Source organism: Columba livia, chromosome 13, assembly GCF_036013475.1.
Source record: "Columba livia isolate bColLiv1 breed racing homer chromosome 13, bColLiv1.pat.W.v2, whole genome shotgun sequence".
In the NCBI taxonomy this organism is placed as follows: Eukaryota; Metazoa; Chordata; class Aves; order Columbiformes; family Columbidae; genus Columba; species Columba livia.
Window position 1 is genome coordinate 5390623 of NC_088614.1, and position 19886 is coordinate 5410508.

General features: G+C 48.6%; 2 long non-coding RNA genes across 2 annotated transcripts in view; both read right to left on the reverse strand.

Annotated features, from left to right (window-relative positions):
• LOC110360456 (uncharacterized) overlaps nucleotides 1–19886 on the reverse strand; it is a 417274-nt gene that overhangs the window by 58244 nt on the left and 339144 nt on the right. The window contains exon 7 of the long non-coding RNA XR_010465803.1: nucleotides 14972–15085. This is a non-coding gene — a long non-coding RNA (uncharacterized LOC110360456). The remainder of the gene's footprint in view (nucleotides 1–14971; nucleotides 15086–19886) is intronic.
• Nucleotides 10437–10780, reverse strand: LOC135575307 (uncharacterized). The gene is made up of 2 exons (XR_010465805.1): nucleotides 10605–10780; nucleotides 10437–10516 (listed from the first exon to the last, which is right to left on the reverse strand). It is a non-coding gene; the product is annotated as an uncharacterized LOC135575307 (long non-coding RNA).

The following is a 19886-nucleotide window of genomic DNA, read 5'->3' on the forward strand; positions in this document are numbered from 1 at the left end:
AGGCTCCATGTCATTTCCAGGGGATTTGCTAAAGAAACTACTTATGTCCCTTTTTCATTTTCACCAACTCATTACCAGCTGCTGCTGCTCCCTGCATCTCAGCAGCACCTGCAGGAATGAAACCGTGCACTCCCCTCCGCCTGATCCTAAGTTAGATACATTTTCCACAATTAAAGGCTGCTGGTGGAGCTGGAGGCTGAAGGTGGGTGACGCCAGCCCCGAGGTTCGCTCCCCACCGCTCCCCCGGCGCAGGCACACACAGACACTTCTTTCCTTTATTTTTTTTTTTAAAGGGCAGCCCAGCAGCAGACTAAGCAACTGATCCCCTGGCTTAACTTTTAAATTAAGACCATTGTAAATTTGGGAACTTGAGAAGAGATGGAGAGGACACCCATAATCCTTTGCAAATGTCAAGTGGCTCTCGATATTGGTTACTTTTCAAAGGTAGCTAGGCTACAGCGTGCTGCAGTAATGAAAAACCCTGCCAGGCCCACTCCATAGGGCTTCAGTCAATATACATAATATTATTGGGCTTTGAAAGGATTAAAGATTGTTTCTTTTGCTTCCTTCTAATATGGTGATCTCCCATGCTTAAAACTCACAATGTGCCTTCTCCTTCATGGGAGGACGCCAGGGAGCGCGGGATGGCCCAGCGCTGCTCACTCTGGCACAGCCCAGCCCAGCCCGGCAGGACCGGCCCCTTGGCTCTTCAGCCCCTCGGCTCATCAGCCCCTCGGCTCATCAACCCCTCGGCTCACCATCCCCTCGGCCCATCATCCCCTCGCCTCACTATCCCCTCAGCTCACTGCCCCCTCGGCTCACTGCCCCCTCAGCTCATCAGTCCCTCAGTGCATTGTCCCCTTGTCCCCTCAGCTGCCGAGCTCTCCCAGACTGACATGCTCCATCCAGCCACTGCTGCTGAGGGCATTTCGCTGTCCTTCCAGGCCCAGAGGGGACAGCCAGGTCCTACCGCTGCTGTTCTGACCGTACGTCCCAGCAGGACCCCACGGGCACTTCTACTCTGGAAATCACCCGCATGAGTAACTTTCCATTCCAGCAGAAGACAGGAAAAGGAGAAGAAGAACCGAAGGAAATGTTAGAAGTTTTTACACAGTATTTTAAAATCCTGTATCTTGTGAAAGTTTTAACTGAGACCCTAACAAAAGTGCCACTGCAGGTTTCAAGCCATTAATCCTAACTAGAGTTTCCCCGCTTTAAGGGCTAATCCAATGTCCACGGAATTAAAATTAAAACCACGTAGCTACACCAGCTGGACCATAAAGCCTTTGGTTTCAGATTTATTTTAAAAAGAAAAATGTTCTATATCAAAACAATGATAAATAATATGGAGCATTTACAGACTAGATTACCTGTTATTTCGAGTGCTGAAGATGGTTTTTCAGAGGTGGGGGATGACCAGCTGAGTGTCCCGCTGCTGGGGCACAGCACTGCCTGACCCAGCCCGAGTTCTTCAGCATCCACCTTAACTTCCCAAGGCAACCCATATCCAAAATGGAATAACCGAAATGTTCTAAATGTCTCTGGATTGCCTGATGCTTGTGGGGATGGGCACAAAGACAGCGATGACAGCCCAGTTCAGCAGCTGACGTCCTTTATCAGATATCTCGAGATACCATAAAATTCCCTAACATCTTGTAAGTATTCTATAAATGTCAGAAAAATCCCACTTAGACTTCAAAGGGTCTGTAAAACTCCACTGCCCAGCTCTGCTGCAGAAATCTGCAGTGAGGAACCACCCGTGAAATGAGGGGAGAAGAAAGGGAACCCAGCGAGCAGAACGAGACCCATCCGGAGACTGGAGACAAGGGCACTGTACCAATATAAGGGGGGGAAAAAAGGAATAAGGACTGAAAAGGTATCTTTATAATGACCAGGAGATCCCAAATAAACTGCCTTTATAGGTATCTCTCTGTCGCTTTCTTCTCCTGTGACCACAGAAGTCTCAGGCTTGCATTGGCGCTTCTTGTGCAGCAACCTGGAGAAATGAGGATGACCCTGCAGGACTCACACCTGCCTCTGTCTGCAAACCGGCCTCAAACCTGCTTCTAAAGACTACAGCAAATAGCCCAAACCCATCAAAATATGTGCATTGAAAAAAAATATCAAAATATTCTAGACTGATCGGATGATAAGTTAGAGGTTAAATACCTAACAACTCTTCATGTACCACTTTGGAGATTTTGTTTTCCTTTTAATGACAGTTTTAATCGAAATTTTCAAGCTAACAGCTGTATTTCTTCAGAAATCTATACCATTCTCCTAGCAGTTTCCTTTAAATAACTGATGGATCTTCACAATCCAAATTCCAATTTAAAAGATTTGTCTGTAAGAAAATCCCAATCTCAATAAAATGTAATGCAGCTGAAGCTCCTCAAGCCAGGCTGATGGCAATAAAGAAGCAGTGAGTTTCTATTAGCTGGAACAAGTTAACAGATTCCTAGTAATCCTTTGCATTACCCCTGAACACCTGAATGCAGATGCCCGCCTGCAGGTGAGGACGGGTTCCTGCTGCGGGGTTCAGACCCGCGCCGGCCACGGGGCCCATGGGACGCCGCACAGCGCGAGAGCCGCTCATCACACCTATTTAAAGTTGAATTTGCTGATATTTTATGGTACTGGATTTTATTTCTATTAACATTTTATGCTGAAATTACAGAATGATTCGTGAGTACTGAATTTTTGATTGCTTTTATACTTGCTGGGACACTATTAACGTTGATTTACGTTAATAGCACTGTAAGAAGATATTAACAATGAAATTTCCAAAAGCACTTAGCATCCCATAATTGGACTTAAATGACAAAAAAAATGAGGGGATAATAAAGTATAGAGAGAGACAGAATTTTTGACAATACTCCCTCTAAACTCTATTTTTCAGGAAGAATTTGCACAGGACAACTTTATAAAAGAATAAAACCGCCCATCAAGAAAGAGAACACTTTCTGTACTGACTAAGCAACGTGACGGCAAATTGAGCTATTGGTCGAGCACCACATCCCACCGGCGCCGGAGGCAACCTGGGGATCTCAGGGAACGACGTGGGTTTTACATCCCCTGGCCTGCAGAGCATTTTCTGGACTGGGATCCAGCAAAGAGCAGCGGGAGGCCGGCACAGCAATGACAGGAAAGAGGACAGAAACCAGCCAGGTCCCTTCTCCCGAGGCTGAGAGCACAACGCTCCTCAAGAGAAGGACAGGAACCGAATGCGAGGGGGTGAGGCGGGGAGTGCGGGCAGCGCCTTGTGCGGGGACTCGGCTCCCAGGCACGCTCGCCCTGCTCCCTGTTACACCGGGGACACAGCCGTACCGACCGCACCACTGCCCGCTCTGCCCCGGAAAAACCACTGTGCACCAATTTAAAAGAGCCGTTCCCTAGGGAAAAATATTTAAAAGGCTTAGTTTTAAGTAAGTTCTTTTGCACTCTATAGTCCATGTGTGAAGGCAGTGGCAAAACCTCATGGCACACGTCTACCTTCAACATCTGGTCCCCTTCTAACTTATCGATTCGTGTTAGCTGCGGAACAGCATCATGTTCTACCAACAGGAGCCCTCAGCAAGTCTCAGAATTAGCTCTAGATGATAACGATGCCAGAAGGAACAGAAACAGGATGAATGTTTTCAATTGCACTGCAGAAGTTCTCTCTCAAAATTGAGCTGTTTCTACACCTCATTTCAAGTACGTCCACCTTTCAGGACACTCAGTAAACTCATCCGGCACAATGAGAACATTTCCCTGCCCGTGGGCCATGTGTCCCAGGCTGTGCGGGGCCGGGGCACCCGCGGAGCCACCGACAGCAGGATCTGGACCTGCCCCACACAGAACCCCCCTTCACCCAGCGCTTACGAGTTCCTTTGATCTCAACTCAAATCTAACATTTTTTTTTAAACAGAATTTCCAAAAATTCTACTTTTATATCACTCACAGTTTTTTAAACCTCTTCTTTGCATTAAAAAAGCATCAAAGTGCTTTTTTGTTAAAAAGTGCTGCAATGCACTTCATTGTTTTCAACACATGCAGTCAAATTGCTCATTTAGTCAAAGAACATATAGGGCAATGTGACAAATTATATAAAAACTTGGGAGAAAAGTAAACGTGAAACAAAAATCTTAAAATAGACAACATAAAGAAACAAAACACAGTACTTGATTTGCTTCAAGTAGATCTGCAGAATAAATGCAAAAAGTGTTTGTATAGATGTGTTTCATCAGCTTTGTTTAAATGCCATTTTTGTGGGGTAAGAAGAAAGATGTGCCAAAATATTTTCAGCCAGTTTTAATCAAGAAAATAACTATGAAGATATTACACTGAAGAAGGTAATTTTGTCATTTTGCTCTGAGCAGGAAGGAAGGCCATGTCAGAGTTTTGTTAAAATAAATGGTACCAGCGTAATTTTATGGTCCACTAAAATGTGGAAGAAAGTCCTATTAGAAGTCAAATGACACAGTAATGAATGAAAAGTCATGGCTGTACTTAGGAAAATAAATATGTGGCAGCAGCGGTCTTACCAAAGTGATGACACATGGGGTGTGCGACTCAAAAATGACAAAAGCCAAGGAAATCTGAACTAGGACCCAATCCAGCTCTGTTGGAGACCCACACGCTTACTGATCTCAAGGTCCGAGGGCATGCTGGGATCTCAGAGCCCAATGATTTCATCCCAAAATTTAGATATTAATTTGCTGTTACAGCTTTTTTTTTTAATATAAAAATGTCTCTAAAGAAGAGCCTAAATGGCAGTGTAAAGACGCGACCCGCAGAGCCTGCGGGCTGGGCGGTTCCGCTGGCCGATGCTCCCTTCGGCTCTCCGGGCTCCTGCCTCACCACAAACCAGCAACGGACCGGGCACCAAATGCAACATTCGTTATTGCATAAAAGTAAGAAGAACTGTTGTTTTGAAAGATGAGACAATATTTCCTTTCAATGGAAGAACAACTGTTTCACAGACAGAGCTGTATTTGGCTACAGCCACCATCACCAAGTGAAAAACAAACAAACAAAAACCCAGCCCAAAACCCTTTTATCAGCAGGAACCACATTTGCTTACACAGAAGATCTGTCAGCAGACCAGAGTAAATAGATCAAATGGAGCTGACATGCTACTAAATTTAATATGCATCCTCATGTCTTTAAAATTCCTATCTACTCATGCATTTAAAAGGTAGTTTTGTGGACTTCTTAAGTAATTATATTTCAATAACGGGCAACAGCATAAATGCATGGAAACTTAAAAACAAAACCACTGACTGATACATAAATTAAAAACTGATTGATGGATAGGTGACTGAGATGAATCGTTAAATTGGCACGACTGGGAAAACCAAGAGATGGCTGGACAGACACCCACCCGTGGCCAGCTCAGCAGCCAGACCCGTGGGAAGTGCTGGGACAGCGAGGCAGCCCCGGGTGAAGGAGAAACACGTTGCTCCAGACCAGAGAATGGGACACAAGCTGTCCTTCGGCCCATCCCTCTCCTGGCCGCTCTCCCACAGCCTGTCTCCAACCTGCTCTTGCACCATTGCAGAAATAACCACCTCCCGTGGGGCCTGAGGGGACCAGTGCCAAGAGTACTGCCCCAGGAGAGCAGAGCTGATGAGGGCACCATGAAATGACCGGTTCTGGAGCAGAAGTATCAGAAAAAGGCAGACTGCATATGGAGGAGCTTCTGGGAATAGCAGAGAGAAGGCGGCCGTGTCCCGGACAGCAAGTGCAGCACCGAATCCTCCTGCTGGCCCAGCACGTCCCTCGCCTCTCCCAGCTGTGCCACTGTCCAGCCCTGCACCACCTCCAGTGGAAAAACGGGATTTTATTAAGGCTCCTTCAGCTTCACTTTCAGCATCTGCACTGCAGCAGAGCATACAAAGAAAGGTTATGAAGAATTCCTCATCATGGCCGTGGGTGCAGGATTCATAACACCCCCCCAGCCAAGCTCGGTTTGCTTCCCTCTGTTAATAAAGCACACATCTGGGCCACCTGCCTCCCCGGCCCCTCGCTGGTCGCCCACAGGTGCTCCAACCCTGGGCCACCCAGCGCGTCACCCCCTCACCCTTCACGGGTGGGAAACCCCTTCTGCTTCGCCTTCTCTACATTCTTATTTCATGGGCACCTTCGTTTGCAAACCTCCTCTTGGAGGCCCAGAGCTGTAATTAATCCATGTCACAGGAAAGATGTAGTGTCGGTAGAATTTATGACTGGCTCTGAGCCGCTGTGATGAGCAGGGGCACCTCAGCCCCTTGTGATATAAATGCCTCTGCTAATTGGATTGCAGGAGCTAATCAGAAACGGGAGAGAGAATGAAGGCGATCGGCCTCCCCGCTGCTGGCGCAGGCTGATAAAGCGCAGCTGCGCTCAGGGAGGCATGGGGATCGCCCCCCGCGCGGACCCTGCCCGAGATGGTATCACGGGTGTGTGGGGCTGCGCGGTGCGGTGGCTGCACAGGTGGGGAAGGGACAACCGCAGTTGGCCAAGGAAAGTGTCACCATCCTCATGGGCAGCCACGCCGTGGCACGGGGAGGGGGTGTGTGGGCGGCCCTGCTAAGGCCACCTGGCTTGGCCAGTGTAGCAGACATCCCCAGCCCCTCAGCTTTCCTTAGGGTCTCCACTGCTGACCTCAGCCCTTAGAGAGGGGGCTCAGTACTCAATGGATCCAATACTATGTCTCTTGATACCTTTGACACGTGCCTTTCCCTGGAAGGACAGAAAACCAGGGGGTTGAAGGTGGAAGAAACCTGACAAGGACATTCCTGCAGTAGGAGTAGGGTTGGCTGCACCAGGAGCAAACAGGGTGAGTGTCACCCGCTGGGTGCTGCACACAGCACAGGGACCGTCAGACAGTGCACAGCAGCTGGGAGATGGCTCCCCAGGATGGGTCAGGCTGCTCCCGCCATGGCTCCAACCACAACCTTCCAGCAGCTCCAAGTGGCGCAACCATCCCAGCTCCCGGGCAGGGTGACCCGCAGGGCAGAGGAAGAGCCCTGGCCTGAGGCCTGACCTGGCTCCTCACCCGATGGAGAGCACAATTTACAGTCCAAGGCTCTTCCACATTCAGACAGCTTTTAGTCTTCTCCAAGTCCTTCTTACCACCCTTTATTTCCCTCTCTGCCTCCTTTTCTTGCATATACATGGATTCGAAGGCAAATCCTGAAAATTATGACTAAAACCAGTAATCCCTCCTTACAGAAATACCTTTCCACCTTCTTAAATCTTTTTAGACGCACAAGGGAAAATAACCCTTGTATTTATGCAAATTTGAAAGTGGCGTGTGATGATGGAAACAAAACAGCGCTGGACTGCAGCCAAGGCATGGCACCGACGGGGCCTCTCAGCTGCTCGCCTCCCGATTCTTTGGGGGAAGCAGCTGTAGAGAAATGAACATAGAGAAGCCCCCGCGCACACCCGGCGCCGCCCGCGCACGCATTCCAGCACCCGTCACCTGGGAGGCGGCAGGACGGGCTCTGGCCAGGCGCTGCCTGCAGCGCTGCCCGCAGCACCCTGTCGTCCCCCACAAGCCTCCCTGTCCCGCTGCTCCCCATTCCCCTTTCAGGAATTTACAAACATTTTCCGCAGATCAATATCTGTATTGATTATTCATTGTGAGCGAGTCGTGTGTCTTTGGTGATCCAACCTGGCAGAGTGAGCAGCCAAAGGCTGCTGCAGTTACCGGGGGGGAAAAAAGGAAAAAAAAAATCCACAGAAGGCGAGAGGAACCCAGATCTTGCTGGGTTTGCCGCTGCCAGCAACGGAGATGGATGGAGAGGAAGGAGGGAAGGAAGGAAGAAAATGGGAACGGCATGAAAAGGAATGAAGAGACAAGGGAGCAGAGGAGAGAAAGCGAGAGCAGGGAAAACAAAGTCACCGCTGGAGAACTGGTGCCGGGGCACGCCAGCAGCCTGGAGAGATTCCCAGCCTCGCGCTCGCCGTTCTGCACACAGATGCGGTGGACTTATTGCTCCGGGAGCAAAAAGTGACTCATGGTTTTGGTATCTGCTACGTAAGAGCTTTGGGGGGATTCCTTGGCTGGCTGACAGAAAGGGAAGAAAGCAGCAGCAGTGAGGTAAAGCGCGATCCCTTCCTCCTGCCTTCCTGGGAATACGCGTCGCCCGCGCTGGCTGGAGCAGCTCGCTGCTCGCTTATGATATGCAAAAGAAGAATAATTAAAAGCGCCAGCATCACTTGCAAAGTGAGTAAACACAAAGCCTTTCAAAACATGCTCTTCAGCTAATGAGAAGCTGTAATTTCTTATACTTAAAGGCAAAAAAGACACTGATGAGACTCAGTGGAGTGTGTGTGCATGCGCGCCTGCGTGTGTGTGCATGTGTTTGTAGATATGAGAGAATCAGTTAATTGTTGATGATGTTTAGAAAAGGGATTATGAGAAAAGACACCGAAATGATGACAGGGAACATCTTGGATCAGAGCCAAAGAAATAAAATAATCAAGGACAATCAAGCCTGCGGCTCCGGGAAAGCGCTGACTGTTCTGCCGGGGACTTGGAAGGAATTTCCCCGCGCTGCCGAGCTGCAGCTGGAATACGTGCTTGGCACCACGAGGGAGAATGGCAAGGAGCAGATTGCTTGGAGCATGAAACAACAAGAGAGAACTATGGAGCTGTGCTATAATTCAGAGGTTAAACAGCTTTGTCTGCTTATGTGTCAGATGGAGACTCGGTTTTGCCCACATCTGACCTGCTCTCTGAAAATGCAACTTCTGAAATGCTCTGAATGCAAGCAGAAGCTGCCGATTCTCCATACACCTCTCCAGAACTGCCAAGACGTTCTGAAAACAAAGGGAGCTTGAGGAATTAAGTTCTCCTGTGGCTGCAGGACCTGGTGGACCTGACCATGGGGACTGACTCTGGAATCAACTCCTTCCTCAGTCCTGGCCATCGGAACCCCCTGCTGCGGGTGGGGGCTGCAGCTGCTGCCTCCAGGCACACCAGCAAGGTGACAGTCACCGGCAACTCCAGGAGCAGCTTTCTGTCCACCTGAGCACCTGGCTGCTGCCTGAAATAATGGATTTTAATAAATGTTCGCTTTCTTTTGGGCTGAGGTTGGGTGGGGAGAGAGGATAGAGGGAAATTTTAAGCATCTCGTGACTGTTGTGTTGTGAGCTACAAAAATGCCGTCTCTTTGTTTTGGATGTTAAACGCCGTCTTACTTCATTGTTGCTGAATTTTGGCACGTTACGCTCTGGGCTCCTCCAGCAGCAGAAACACATGGTCTATTAAAGTGGGAATCTTTGGGGATGCGGAGGCAGAGAAACGAGCCAATCATACATGGCTTTTCCACATTTCACGTTTTCCAGCATTTGCAGAAAGCTGTTCGGATGGTATGTACGAGTGCACGCCAGGGAGGGCAGGAGGGTTGAGGGGTGCGCAGGAGGGAGCGAGCGCACGGCGGGAGCAGGGACGGCGCCGGGGTCCGTGTGCCGCGGTCCCTGCCGCCCGCAGACACCTCGGCCCTGCGCCCCGCTCTGCCGAGCCTGCTCAGACCTGAGCGGAATGTTAAACGCAGAGGACTAGATTAGCATACTAACCAAGTCATGTCGACCCCCGGCAATCAGCAAATGGCCATCTCCTCGCTACAGCCGGTGCGGCAGAGCCTGCCAGACGCTTACCCGTGTCCTTTGTCAGATCGCTTTTTATGTTTGTATTTAGCTTTTGTTTCCCAATCAGACCCTAGAAATTCATTAACAAGAATGAAAGGCAGAGATGCAAAAACCTATAATGAAAACAAATGATCTATTTAAACGGTGCTCAGGCTGAAAGGAGGGGTCTCACAGCGCTGGGACCAGACGACAAGAAAATCCAGCAGCCTGGAAAATGCCGGGACACACGCGTGTCCTTCCCGTGCCAAGGCTCCAAGGACACAGTTGCTACAAAGCTGGTGGTCTGTGTGAGGATGTTGTTGTGGTGTCTTCACAGAGCCTCAGAGAAATGCCAGCAACTGGCCAAAGAGAGAAGTCCTCATTGTTCCTGCTCTGGCTGCTGTTAATATTGTAATTACTACAACTGCTACTAGATGGGCTTTAATTAGAAAAAGGTTTCGGTGCCTGTAAACATAAACTATTAAATTCATTTGAGTTCATTCATATCATTCCTCCTATTCTGAGCCAGCAGCTGCACAGCAACGGCAGTCCCCAAAGGGAGGACTCACTGTGTCCAAAGGGAGGAATCACTGTCCCCAAAGGGAGGACTCACTGTCCCCAAAGGGAGGACACGCCGCTGTCCCCAAAGGGAGGAATCACTGTCCCCAAAGGGAGGACTTGCTGTTCTGTCACTGCAGGTGACAGTGGGGACCTGGCACTGTGGGGACACTGTACCTGGTTCAGTGGGGATGCTGTACTTGGTTTGGGGGGACGCTGTACCTGGTCCAAGGGGACACTGTACCTGGTTCAGGGGGACGCTGTACCTGGTTCAGGGGGACGCTGTACCTGGTCCAAGGGGACACTGTACCTGGTTCAGGGGGATGCTGTACCTGGTTCAGCAGGGACGCTGTACCTGGTTCAGGGGGATGCTGTACCTGGTTCAGGGGGACGCTGTACCTGGTTCAGGGGGATGCTGTACCTGGTTCAGGGGGACGCTGTACCTGTTTTGTGGGGAGGCTGTACCTGGTTCAGGAGAACACTGTACCTGGTTCAGCGGGCTGCTCAGATGTCTGCATCTCCACTGTTATTTCTTTAATTATTTCACAAATATTAATGTCCCCTAAGCTGTCATACAGTTGTGGAGAATAAAAAGATTTAATACAAGCATGGTCTTTTTATTAGGATCTATGAAATAAGGGGAGATCCAAAATAGTTTACATTGTATGATTTTTATTTTTAAATGGTGTGTGTGAGCTTTAAATATCTCAAAGGTGTAGCCCGCATATTTGTCAACAGGCTCTTTAGGCAAATGTGCATGTGGAAGGGAGGAGTGTGTGAGCAGCCCCGGCCCCTGTGACACCAGGAGAGTCACAGCCAGGACAGGCTCCAAGGAAACCTCGCTCATTCATACCTGCTAAGGTCATGCTGGACAATCTTAGTACAGCTTAATCTACCTTCACAATTAGATAAAAAACTGAAACCATTAAGAATCTTCAAAGTTCATCCTACACTACAACAAGTCCTTATCATCAAAGTTTTAATTGTGAACACCGCAAGCAGTGGTGAAATATTTGCTGCTTGCCAAGGATTCCTGCCAACCACTGCTGGACTATTTATGATGTGGGACCTGAGGGCTTTGCAGTCACTGAAATGAAACCATGTTTTCACAGCAGCTTCTGAAAGAGCCATGTGCCAGTTAAAACGAAAAAAAAAAAGTATTTTGGGAAAATCACTCAAGAACTCTCCATCATACATGCCAGCATATCACTCAGGGGATGAGCTACAAATACATTCCCACTCTTTTTTCAGTATTGCAATAAAACAGATAAATGTTACTAAAAATTTGTTATATTCTTATGCCAGAAGATCAAGACATACTTAAATTGAAGAACAACCTGGAAAAATACTGGCAAATAGAAAAGCTATGGCTTTGGGGAGAGTTCTTTTATTTGGGACGTTCATCAGTAATCAGGGATGTTTCTTACCCGCTCAACAAACAGAACAAACTTCAGGCGGTCCCTGCCAACCCCAGACATGAACAAGGTTGTGCAGCCCTCCCCTCACTGCCGTCAAACCTGCGGCTCAGCGCCCACGCGGCACAACCGGTGGCACCTCCGGCCCTGGTGCCGGGGGAACCTGCAGGCAGCGGGACGTGCCCGGCACGGAACCAGCAGTGTCTCTGGCTGGAGCAGCTGCCACGGCCACACACAGCCCTTACACAGCCCTTACACAGCCCTTACATGGTGCCGGCAGCTCCCGGCGGTGAGGCCGGTGCCCGGTTTGCCAGCAGCCCCATGCACGGCTGCCGGCGCGGCTGGGCCGGGCCATGGCACAGGGGCTTCCAGTGCCGGCTGTGCCGGGAGCTGAGGCAGCACCCTGGAAACAAAAACATTCCTCTCAAGCTCTCCTGCTGCCCAGGAATCTTTGAAGTGGGGCTGTGTTGCTCCTTGTTTGTTCTCGCAGAAGGTGTTAAAAAGAAATCCTGGTGACATGAAAGGATGCAACTCGCCAGCTTCAGAAAATGAGAGTCCTGGGTGTTATTAACAAATGCCCCTTGTACCCTGAGACACAGCCTTGGTCCTACTTTCCCTGCTTTCTTTACGCTTACTGAAGAGCAATTAGCCAATAAACAGGTAATTATAATTATAATAATATCCTATAACAAAATCAATGACAACTGTAGCAGCAATATGAACAATGGCATCTTCCTCACCACGCTAGATTGAAATAAAAGCCTTTGGTTTAACGACTTCTATTTTGGACACAAAGGGAAAAACAAGACTGGGATGCAGCAGAAAGTTCCTCTTTAGAAGGGAAGGTAATGGAGCCCAATTCTACTGACACCACTTGTCTTCCCAGAACGAAAAAGGCTGATTTTCCTTCCTGCAGCTGGTCAAGGATTTGGGTCTCCTCTGGAGGCAAGTGAGCCCTCACAGCATCTTGTCCTTTGGTAAAACAAAGCCATGTCTGCTTGTACCAGCTGTACAGTTTTGTTAAGTTACAATTCTGCTAAACTAGCACCAGTTTTCACCTGGTACTTTTTTTCTCTTGAGGCTTTCTCCTTGCCAAGCTTCGGTCTAGCTGAAGTCAGTCTAGTTCAGAGCTTACAGAGCTCAGATATATTTCCTAGTAACAGAAATTTGTACTATTACATTGTTATCCCGAAATACAGCACAGTTTTGCTTCAACTGAAGGAGCAAAATCACAGCTTGAAAATTAAAATTTCTGACAACTGAGAGACAGCTAAAAGTGGATACAGTGAAAACAGATAGATACCCTGGATTCTAGCAACTGTACAAGTCCTATACATCTGTCCTACAAATAAATTAACTCTAATAAATCACACCTGTCATTACGAGCCTGGGCAGAGCCGCCCGCTTGCTCAGAGGTGCACACGTGTCCGCCCCGAACTCGCGGGCTCTGACACCCACACCGCACAACTTGCTTTTCACCCTGCGTGCTCGTGTCTTCAACACAACTAAACCGGCAGCTGGAGTTCCCTGGGATGTCCAAACAACCCCGCCACGCCACCGGTGCATCCGCGGCCATCGGCACCGTCACCCGCCCCAGGCTGGCTCCGTGTCCCCACCGTCCCAGCTCCCACTCCACGCCAGGATGATCAACTTGTCAAGCCGGTGCCACCCTCAGCTTCTTGCTAGTTTTTCTGCCACAGTTGTTAATGAAAAAAGTAAACAGATTGGTCCCAAAATGGATTCCGTTTGTAGATGCTGGATTTTTTTAAAGAATACTTACAATTTACAACAAAACAAAATCAGTCAAGATGTACTAGCATGAAAAAGGCACAATCAACCGCATGTGTTATTTCTCCAAAATGTTTCAAAATTGCTCCATTTCAAACGCCTTAATTATTCCTTCTCTTCCCCCTCTCTCGCTTGTCTGCTTTCCTGTTCTTTTTCTGTTCTGTCCATCCTGCCCTCTCACTCTCAGATCAAAGTCAAGAATATTAGCTTGAGCTCAGGAAGGTGGGATTTCAGTGTTAATATTGCTCACCCAAACCCTTGAATTCAGTTTACAACATCCAAAGAACATCACGCACCCCCCCAAAGGATACCAAGGCCTGAAAAGTCTCCTGACTAAATGGCAAAAGGCAGATGCTCTACCCAGGATCCTGAGATACGAAGAGTGCACAGAGAACAAATGTCTTCGCCCATCACGAAATTTCCAAAGGTTTTCATTTAATTTATAAGTCTGATGATTCTCAAGAAATTGAAGTATGTACTTCTGTTGTAAACAAAATACTTCAGATAAAAATGTATCGAGAAAGCAAAAGCTTCCTCAAAGGATAACAAAAGCTCTAAAAAGTAAATAAAGGAAAAAATACAACTCCAAACTTACACTTCACAGTTTTTAATCTGGATAGAGGATACTGATGAAGCATTTTTGAAGCCTACCATTAATCTTTCTGTTGCTATTGATATTACACAAGGTTAGTTTGGTATTATGGAGCATCCTAGATATTAATAATTATTTTATAATTACTCAAGATATATAGATACATTGAAACTAGGTACTTCACAGTGACTCAGTGAATTCTAGTTACAGAAGAATTAATTCTGAATTAAATTACCACATTTGGACAATAGGTGCTCTTTCAGCACCAAATCTAATGGTGGAGTGACTAGTAGGAAGAGAAGGGATATTTTTCCCCACATTCAGGAAGATGCTTTTTCTGCCAGCACATTATTTACCATAGTTTTGGGAAACTGAATATCTAAGAATTGAAATAGACCATCTGAATATGATTTACTCTCAACAATTCACAGGAAAAATTAAACGGGTCAGGAGCCTTATCATTTTCTCATCTTTCCTTACGTCTGCTTGACTATGACAGAAATTCAAGGGACAGTTTTCCACCTAAGAAGATTAGGCCAAGGACATTAGTCATTTGGTCTGTTCTTTAATGACAGAAACTAACAGTAAGGGCCAACATAAATAATTAAACAGCAGAGCCCTAATAGTTCCTCACTAGCCCACATAGAACCATAGCCTGATAAGGCATCAGTTTTAAAGCATCCCTCCAAAAAAGAAAAGTATGTTCTTTTGCAAAAAATGCCTTTCCATTCATCTTAATGCATTGAAAATAAGATGAGCCAACATTGCTGACCGGCAAGTCAGGTGCTAAAAAATCCACAGAGCCGTTAGAAGCAAGAGCAGCAAACCCAGCAGCTCAGCAGAGGAGAAACGGCACAACGAGCTGCCAGATCCCAGCCTGAGAACAGCATGGTTTTACACGTAATGACATCTCCTTTAGTCCAGATTACTGACATGACACACCCCAGCAGGGCTACCAAGACAAAAATCACTTCTCCAAGGCTTCAGAAAATTAGGTCCTAGAAGACCTCCCTACCTCAGTATGGAAATGCGAAGGTGATGTTGTGAGATTAGACGTCAACGAGTGGAGTAGGGGAGATGGTTCCTATTCGGACTGGAAAAAGGTCGTACAAACTCTCCAGGTCGGTGCCTGCAAATGAAAGAATATGAAGTACATAAGGAATCATGAAGAACTTGGAATAATGCACCACAGAACCAGAAATTCATTTACAGCACTGAGTTGTTAATATTTTTTTATCTGTGTTCAGCACCCATTCAGTCAACACCCCGAACCGTCCCACCCCTCCCGCAGCTGGACGCTGCCCCGGCGCGTCTGCGTGGCATCGGTGCCTGCGTCCCACAGCACAGACCCCGCGCCTGCCCGCGCCTTCAGCAGTGACTGCAGCAGCTCTGTTTGGTGGCCTTGCCAATGGAAAACCTACAAGGTTATCTGTACCATGGACTCAGACTTGTCCATCAGCGAAGACAAGTTCTATGGTCTCATTTTTCTGTTTTAACCACTGCAGCTCAGTACTGGTTCTCGCCTGGAAGCGAGCGGTGCACAACTACAGGACATGAACTTGTCCGAGACACAACAGGTGAGCGGCTAAAACGGCACGGATTCAACGCTTGGTTTAAACACAAACAACAGAAAAAGGAAGCTATTTGAAAGGAAAAATGCACTTTCAGAAAAATGGAAGTTGTTTCCAAACAATGAAAATAGAACAGGATATAAATCCAGCAAGCTAAATGCAGAGCCATGATAAGGCAAGTCAAAACAGGTCCCGAGAACAATTTAACAATTAGCTATGAGAGCTAATAAAAACTTTTCCAACACAAAAGCAGGAAGCCTGTCAGTCACCTAGCACAGCTGATGGATGATCAAGGCGTGAAGGGAGGAATTAAGAAAGATAAGGACACAGCAGCAAAATTAAATTAATTCTTTGCCCTGATGTTCACTATGGAGGTCAGGAAGGTTCATACGCCAGAGCAACAAATCACCAGAGGCAGACAGTGCTCCCTCAAGGCTTTTAACAGAGCTCAAACACGAAATTGCCGAACTTTCTTCCTTCCTTTGTATCAGAGGATCGGAAGGTGAAAAATCTTTAAAGCAGGCTTCAGGAGCGATCGTGGGAATTACAGACCAGAAAGACACATTTCCAGAACATGGAAAATGGTAGAAAACTGTCGGACCAATCTGAATCGGAAGAGATGAGTAAACACAGTGTCTTGGGGAGGAGCCTCAAAGCCAAGAGAGAATTTATACGTATAGATCTGTTATCTGACGGAGGAAACAGCCCTTCTAATATGGGAGATTTGGGCTGATACAGTGGAATCAGATTTTCTAAAAGCTTTTCTAGAACATTGCTCACTAAAGGTTCTTAAGGAAACTAAACTGTCATGGAGTAAGGAGGATTAATCTTCCTGCGAACTCCCGATAAAAAGATAGGGAAGAAAGGGTACAAACACAATGTTAGCGAGGGCGGGGAGCTGTGCTGCTTCAGCAGACTCATAAATAACCTGGAGAGAGCAGATAGCAAGGTGGCACGCGGATAATGGAGTTAACACGCAGAGTTTTTCAGGGAAGTCAAGTTTAAAACTAACGGAGAAGAGTTCCTGAAAAACCTCACAGAGTTCAGTGACTGGGAGATAAAATGCAAGTGTGGTCCCTGGTTGAAGAGCATCCTGGTTTTAAGTAGATATTTTACATCTACCTCTTTTTCAAAGACACATATTTGCATGCTTTAGTAAACGGGCTGACTTGGGGAACAACTTGATGTTGGTGTCATTTGGACTAGTGGGAGAGGAAAGGTTAAGTCCTTAGTCTGAGATATAGATAAATATATATCTATATGTATGTTTTGTTTTGTTTTTTAACATAGAATAGCATTCCACATCCTTGGGGAATCTTTAGAGGAAGAGCAGAGGAACAGAAAGAGAAAGCTTTTCATTCTGGCCATATACCAACGTCAGTTACTTGGACTTTGGCAGCTATTTTGAGGACAGATTCCGCCAGTCCCTGCAGTGGTACTGGAGGTGAGACCGTGCTGTTGCTGCCCCCAGGTTAATTACAGGAGAACACGACTCCATCCTCTGATCCTCTGACAGACTAAATGAAAGAAGAACACTTTTTAAATTATTATTTTTTTCTGAAGGCTCTGCCACGGATGGGATGGCTTTGGCAGAACAGGAGCAACACCTCCCACTTGGAGGGTCATGCTCCACGTGTGGCTGCGAGGTGCAGCCCTGTGGGGCACTGGGCTAGGCAGGGCCCCTGAAGCTGCTCTGCAGCACCCGGGCTCTGCAAAGACACGAGTGTCACTGGGGCAACCCCATGAGCAGCCCCGTGCGCCACCTGCAGCCAGCGGGATGGGGGGCAGAAAGGGAGGAACGGCTCTGACTCCCACCACAAAACGCTCTTTTCCCAGACCGGGTTCTGGTGGCCATGAGGCCTGTCCCTCTGCAGGACTCTGGCTGCTCCTCCTTGGCCAGGGACTGCCCTTGCCCTGGTGCGATGGCCACAGCGCCTTCCCCGCAGCAGCTGAGTCATTGTACAGTCAACACGGAGCGTCTGACAACACTGACACTAAATCGAACACGAGACTGCCCGGGCAGCACGGGAACAGAGCGCGGGGCGCGGTGGTTGCCCAGACGCCTGGCCGGGCCAGCAGTAATGCGGGCGGCATCGCCGCGGGGCGCGGGCAGCGCGGGGACCACGCTCAAAGGAGCTGCGCTGGTTTTGTCCTGCCACGTGCCCACACACTGAGGCTGCTTGTTTTTGTCTGATCACAATTAGCACCGTGCTAAATTCCTCGTGCTCCACGCTAATTCAGGAGGATGGGCATGTCACACCCTGCCAAGAATTACAGCCGGCTGCTGTCAAGACGGAGGCATGCCTACCCTTTCATTAAGCTTTTGTTTCAAAAGAGAGAGCTTGGGGACGCTCCTTTATTGTCAGAAATTCCTGTGGAGGTGCCAGAGGGTGCGGAGGCCGTGAGGTCTGGCCTGAAGGATGCCGGGGGAGAGGGCTGTGTGAAAGCACAGCAAGGCAAGGGGCTGGTGCTGCAGACCCTGATCTGTCATGGCAAACTGGCAAATTTAGAAAAACCCGGTCCCTGCAGGAGGCTGAGAACCCAGCACGGCCCCGGCACTGCGCAGCTGGAGCTGGGCACTGTGCGGGCGCTGCAGAGCGCGCTGGGAGTGCGTCCCTCCCGCCCTGAACCGCAAACGCGTGGGACGAGGCTGAGCACTGCGCCCACACCCCACCCGCTGGACAGCCGCCGTTAAACCAAATATTCTTGGGGCAGGGTTACGCCCAGATTGCACTTGCCTGACCACAGGCAACGCCATTCTGAAAACCTGAGATGAAAACAGAAAAAACTATTGGTTCTGTTAATACCCCGTATCTGATGGACTCTGCTACCCAGCAGACGCTCCTGTGCACCATCAGCTTCCAGCGGAGCCACCTGCTCCCCATGCCGAGGAGTGGACACCACAGGGAGGGACGGAGGGACAGACAGAGGGTCCCCAGCAACCATACGCATCGCCCTGCAGCACAGGCCCGGCAGGGTGAGGAGAACGCACACCCTGCCACCTTCTTGTCTTCAATTGTCACAGGAACATTGCTTCTCCTGTGGGCTGGGGCTGCTGTGATGAAGACTGAAACACCAGCCACAAATCCTGCCCGTTGAGCCGACAACGTTCCTAACATCTTTGGGTGGTGATTCCCACGTGCCTGATGACGGCCAACATCTGTCACAGCCTCAGCAGCTTGGCTTTGGAAGAGCACTGAACTCCTAAAACTGGCCCGTCTGCAGTATCAACGCCATTGTAACCTGTGTAAAACCACAGTAATTCACTGAGTACATGGAGGATGTTGTGAATTACTGAATTTGTCAGTTTAGCAGTATGAGAGCAAACTGGTCAAAACCAACAAAACAATGCTTCACAAAATGCAATTTAACTTGTTTTCTTAATTGCTGGCTGATTCCTATTTATGCTAATTCATAACAAATTATGAACTGCTATTATGTAATTGGTAAAATGACAATAACACTTCAGTAAACCCAGAGCGGGTTTGGTTTAGTTTTATTTCCACACTCCATCTCTTCCACAGGTAGGCACACACGCGGCTGGACCCGTGTTCCCGTGTGACCCACACAGGGACATTGAAATGCCGTCCATTTAAGTGCCCGGCCTTGCTCCGCTCAGCAAAGACATGACTGCACTAAGCGCGGGAACCGCTTTGTGAGGAACCGTGGCAGGGACACGGACCCCGAGTTCTCCCACAAACACCGGCCCGGATCGGGGCTCTCTTGGGTCACATCCTGCTCCACTTCCCCACAGCACTCGGCTGCCTTGGAAAGAGGATGGACGGACAAAGAGACACCGTCAGCACCTCCAGGAGGAAAGCCACCGGTACAGCATTGCAGTGGGACATCTAATTACTTTTAAACCCTGGCTTTTATCTCTTAGTGTGCATAGCTAATGGAGCCTGACTGGGAGAGCAGGTTGGGTCTGCACTTGACTTCCAGAACTGAGCATTTGATCTGTAATTGTTTTTCAATGATTGTATCTTTTTCCGTGTTATTGCTTTACATGGCTAGGCTTTGTACAATATTGAAAATCAATAAAAGCACATGAAAAAAATGTTTACCCACCCCCCTCAGAAGTTAACCGATGTTGTTAGGATTCTGGCAGGGCTGTTGGAAAGCAGCTAGCCCATGCTCTGGGCCGCTGGGGTTATCTGCACCGGCCGGCGCCGCGGCTGGAGGGCGAGCAGCCGTGCTTGCTGCCGGCTCTGAGCCAGCCCAGGGGGTGTCACCTCCGTTGCCACAGCCACTCTGGCTGGCATGGAGGATGGCAGAGCTGGAGAGATGGTGGCTCTCCCCACCGGCACAGCACAGCTCGCCTGCTCTGGCACGGCCAGTCAGCGCCGCACACACACATGC